Source organism: Budorcas taxicolor, chromosome 5 (assembly GCF_023091745.1).
Source record: "Budorcas taxicolor isolate Tak-1 chromosome 5, Takin1.1, whole genome shotgun sequence".
In the NCBI taxonomy this organism is placed as follows: domain Eukaryota; kingdom Metazoa; phylum Chordata; class Mammalia; order Artiodactyla; family Bovidae; genus Budorcas; species Budorcas taxicolor.
The window spans coordinates 3,244,845-3,250,844 of NC_068914.1; positions in this window are offsets into that span (position 1 = coordinate 3,244,845).

Sequence of the window (6,000 nt, forward strand, 5' to 3'; positions counted from 1 at the left end):
ACACCCAAGGTACTTTACTCCCCAAACAACCTCTTGTGTGCTGACCAATCAGCCCCAAATGCTAGTCTTGCCAAGTTCACTTATGTGGTGTAATCTAAATCCCCAATTTTCCATTCTCAATATGCGCAGAGGACCTCAGTTCTCTCAACTGAGTATCTCTGGCTTCGCAATTTCCATGCCTCCACTCTTATCAGACCCGCGCCCACGGTCAGTTATTCTAAGCCTGCTCATATTAACTCCATTCACAAACTAGCAGTTCCTACCGCCTTTAAAATGATGACAAGTTCTTCAAAATGTTTCACTTCTGATCAACTTTTCAGTCTTACCTCCCATCATTCTCTCCTTACAGTCACACCCCACTAGGCCATTCTTCACTTCTCATTCCCTTTAAGTGGGAATGCCCTCTTCTCCAAACTTTCCCTGAAAAAATGCTTCTTCTGCAAAAACCCTCATTCCCTCTAATCAGTCCTTCCCTGTGTTCCTTCAGCATGATCTTAGCTCCTCCATTCAAAACTTATTTCGATCAGGCTTACTAGGCTCGAGTGTCATCATTTTTAGACCTCTCATGTCCAGCTTCCAACACAGGGTCTCAGACATATTTGCACACACAGATGGAGTTAAATGAAATACGTTACCAAGCACGGAAGCAGAGAGAGAGACAACAGGATATGGTGAATGAATTATGCCAGACAGAAGTCTAACTTCACAGAACATATTTGAAGTTATCTTTTAGTTTCAAATGAAGTCCAAAGACATACTGCTATAAAAGCTAAGAAAAAAAAAAAAAAAACTCAATCCACAAAATCAGTACAGATCAATTTTCAATGACATAGTCAATGGCTCTTTTAAGGAGCAGTACTAAAATAAATGTAATGCCGCAACTAACAAGAACCACTTCATTTTATCTGGTGTCACTAGGGCATTACAATCGAGTGGAGATTAACTCGGCACTCAGCACGGTCGTCCGCTCTTGCCGTCCAGTCTATCACCGGCGGTCTCGCCAATGACTGTGATGAGACAGAGCGCGTCAGGTTGGCAACCGCATCAGCTAATGGAGCAGTAGTGGTCAGGTGGATACTTGGCCTTGCCTGTCCTTTCCTCAGAACCAGGCGAGCATGAGTTCAGGTGAGGAGGGGTGTGAGCTTGTGGATATGAGGGTTATCTGGAGCAAGAGTCGAGCAAGATAGATGAGAGTCAACAGACTGGACATTTGCAATCAATGAGCCTGCTAGCCTGCCTAGTACAGGCAAAGAGAACACCTGCATGGCAAAGCTGGAAATGCACTGAGCTGAAATCCCTGGGTGGCTTTGAAACAGATCCTTTTAAAATACTTCTTGCCAAGTGGTCTGCGGTCCATGTGACTGCTATCTCACATGGCTACTGGAACTAGGTTAAGGGCATTGAAGCAAATTCCTTTCTTAAGATAATGTTTCTCTAGCAAGTTCAAACACCAGAAAACCAGGGTGACAGTTTAGCCTTTTCACAATTTATATAAAATCCAAATCTAAGAGACTTGCCCTAGTATCCCTTTAATCCCAAATCCATAGGAAATCTGATACCTGCTCAGAAAAACTTTTTACCAATAATTTGTATTTTGTTTTCAATGAAAAACTCATAATTTCGTAGTTTTCATATCACTTTTTTCTTTTTTATTTAAAATATTATAACCAATTAACATACTAAGATAACATTGTTTACATTCCAGTGGTGCATGTTTAATGACTAGGGCATGAAGGATTAAAAACCACAATAATTATCTCAGCATTCCCTACAAAGCGCCCCATTCTGTTTTGTCTAGAGGAGGGGAGAGGAGAGGGACTGGAACACAGGGAAGGGAGCGGAATGAAAAGGAATGGCATCATACAGGGAGAAAAGCAAATGTCGATTATCATACTTAGGTTTCAGGTTTCAGAACCTGTTGAACAGGATAAACTATGAGAAAATAGATGTCACAGTCCAGGTAGACAGCTACTTCAGTTTTAACTTCATCATTCGGCTAAAAGATTAAGAGCTTCTCAAAAATATACCAAATATCGGGCCTACAAAAGTAATTTATTTCTTCGTAAAATTTACTAAGATTTATTCCTTTTGTAAAATGTAAAGAATGGACTGATATCACGAGCAGGTTTCTACTTACAAAAAGAGACAGTAATAATGTCCAACGAGCACATCTAACACAATTTTCTAAGATACATAGTGAAAGATTTTACAGGTGAGTCTCTCTTACTGATGCAAGGTATATATTTTACATACTTACTGGTATAGTGTTGACACTGGCTATAAAGGACTTAACACACATAATTCACACTCAGTGAAGACCTAACAGGAAGGGCAACTGCTTACTTGGGAAAGCATAGAAAATTAGTGTGAGGTAGTTCAATAAAAACCTAGTTTGATTTGTAAGTTACTGTGAGAATAGAACGTTGTGCAAAACTAATCCACAGGTAATATTTCTCAGAAGTTTCAGTAATGAAGAGAATCTAAATCGGAAATGGCCAGAAAGTGTTACTCTTACTAGACTCTCCTTAAGAGCACTTAACTAAGAGCAAGTTAGTTTGAAACTAATTAGGACATTTTTTTCCTTACCAGTTTTTTAATCATACCCCAAACTATACATTTCTGCTTCAATGCCCTTTACCCCTTCATCTTTCATGCTATTCAGGAAAAATTAGTTTCCTCTGATTCAGGAAAAACCTAAGAGAGATCAGTAGAAACACAAGTATACTAAAATGTAAAGGGTCCAGAGGCAACACTTACGGGCTGCTAACGACAGGACAGTGGTGTCTGGTTCTCCTACTGGCAAGTTTCCTGGGGTCACGGGGCGTCATGCATTCGCTCTACAGCTAGTGTGTGACTAATGAACAACACTCACAAACTACAACAGTATTCTTGAAAACAGACTACGTTTTTACCTCAACATGTTGTACAGGCTTATGTCTAGGCAACAGTGAGTAGTTACATCCTCACAGTGTAGCACATACTGGCCAACAGTGTCTACCAAGTCTTATCTGTAACCCCAAACGGCTTCAGTCGCCTGCTGCTGATTGCACTATCAGATATCCACATCCTCTTCACCTTCACCTTTTTAGACAACACAATAGGATCAGCATGGAAAAAAATAACAAAAGGGCTTATGGGAAAGTCTGCTGTTTCACATGCAATCGAGCTTCTTGCTATTGTTAAGGGGGTTGTGTGACAGCCTTCTCACTTAAGAGGCTGGCATTTCTCTTAGGAAGTCTGGTGTGGATACACTGTGCCTTTACCAACATAGGGCATGCATACCAGGGAACAGTCAGCGGCTGAGGGTGTATAACAAAATGAGAACTGTAGCAAACAGTACAAAAGCGCTGAGATGCTCTATTTTTGCCTGTTATAATTAAGCAATCCCAACAACACAATCATTTAACAAATGGTCAGTTTACATTAGAGGGTCACAGAGTAGTAACCAGGAAGAAATACAGAGAAAGAATTACTTTCCTAGCCTATAATGCTGAGTAATAAATCTTGGTCTAAATAATCTTCTGACAGGAAGACCATGGGCATATGAAGTATATAAAGTTGAAAATCCAAGTTGTAAGATAAGCAAGGTGGTCTTCTGTAAGTACTGCCTGACAGAAATCTTGTTTCCACTTATTTAAAAGGTGTTTAAGATGTTTTAAAGTTTCAAAACCTTCTAAAACTAAAAAGAACTAGCCCATCTTTAGCTTATTTGACACAGAGAAGAGGGAGAGTTGTATTGAGATACTGCATTTTAAAAACCCAGGGCACACAACACTTAAACAGACTTTGTTTTTAAGATGTATCTTAAGTCTACATGACTATTAAGAGTTTTGTTTTCTCTCAATCAACTGAAACATGCTGGGTGGCAAGTGGAGCTGGCATTTACAACAAATGATACTGTTAAAACACCTGGTTGTCCTTGCTTAACCAACACCTGCGCCAAGAGATGGCTTATCAGCAAGGAAGCAGAAAATGAAGGGAATCTTCTGGGAGCATGTCAGTTGTTAAAGTGCAACAGTGAAATAATCTATTCTATAGAAATAAAGCTAGTTAACTGTCAAGCTAATAAAAACTTAACACGTTCGTGCTCAAATTCTCCTGAAACTGCAAATCCAATCCTGTTTCTACAATTCAAGAGGTGTCATAGTCTCAAAACTTTATTTTGCCTAATAAAATTAATGCACCCTGTCATATGAGTAGAAAAGGAATAAAAAGACTGCCACTTCGAAAGAGGCTGGAAATCATGGCTTAAACAATCAAAAACAATCTTACTATTTTAAAACATATAAAATGGCTGTTAATGTATTTTGATCCTATATATTGCACATTAACAATGACCTAAAATACCTTATTCAAAAGGAATTTTGCACTGAATACATGAATATCGTGCCAAGTGGACTTTCATATGCCACATGTTGAATCGCACCAGTTCCTACTCCTGCTGGTCATTAATTCCACTGGGCATTCTGCCTAGAACTTTTTGCTTATTTAAGTATGCATTTCCCAGTTCATTACAAGAAATCCCTCTTGTTCCAAAAATAATAAAAAGTGCCTGGGGCATTACAGACAACATATTTCAGAGATAATGAGACTTCAATGACATTTTACTTAAGAAAAATTCTGTTATAGAGAAATAATTTTGCAGATATAAAATGTAAACAATTAACATACAACTGTCAGGAGCAGCACCATTCTTACACTATTCAACATCCACATCGTGTGTTTTATTGAAAATTAGGTATTAAAAAAAATGAAAGACTCAGACTAAATAACTACCACTTATGCCTGCTCTGCTCAATATGAAGAAACAGTCCTTAGAAAATGATATCCTATATATGGCTGTGTGCTACTATTTTCAGATGAACGGTATATTGCTCATTTTATACATCACCTACAGAAATCTAAGTAGGCTTTGGAACCTCCCAACAGCTAATATAAATATGATTACGCCACAGGTAGAATCAAATGGCCAGAAACACCCTGAGAACTGGTGCTCAACTGACTGACACTCTAACAGGAGACTGAATAGGTCCAAGGGCCCGAGGCTGTAGGAAAGAGAAAGACCAGACTCTAGATCATTGCTAGGACCTACAGCCTGAGTAGATTAACTCAGTGTATACAAAAACAGGCTCACAGCTAGTACAGGTGAACCATCTGTTTATTTGCGTTGAAATGTATTATTCATGAAGTATCCTCTTGACTTTACGTGATCATAAGCTTTGAGCATGCCACAAATTTGCAGAAAACACCATATTCTCTTACTGTACTGTTGGTGGGTGGGATACGGGGATAGGAAGATGGTGGTAGACGCCCAACACTTTCAAAGACATGCTCTGAGTTATTCTGCCATTCAGATGATGGGGCTTTTGCCAAAATTCACATAGGATTACCTATCAATTGTATGTAACTAAATTAGAATTGGCAAGTAGCAAATATTGGAGGTTTTTTTTTTTAAAAAAACACGTTCATCATTTACAGTAGTTATTCCTGAATATAACTGGCTACAGGTTATTTTCCCTCACTCCTCTGGGGTTATTTCATTGATAAGCACATAACCCTAAAGGATAGCATCATGAACAAAACATTTGAAATAAATTCTAATAAAAAAAACTATAAAATCTTAAATAATTCATGATATAGGCAAGTCACCACATAATAGTTGCTTTGATAAACAAAATCTTACAAATTCAGTAAAAAAAAAAAAAATCAGCAGCATAAGATAAAGCAAATATGCAAAAATTTTAAACCATGATAAAATAATTAGGTTTACATTATACAGTTAATTACAGCAAAAATACACAGTTCTGTTGCTGTTTTAAAACACAACTTAAGTTTTAAATTACATCACTTGAAATTAAAAAAAATAAACTACTTTACTACAAAATGAATTCTACATTTTTGAAAAATCACTCAAAAATAAGACCACTGAATTGTTTTCAAAGTAGTTCTATCAATGACTAAACAACTCCCCATCCCTCCCACCCCCCGAGGCCCAAGTAG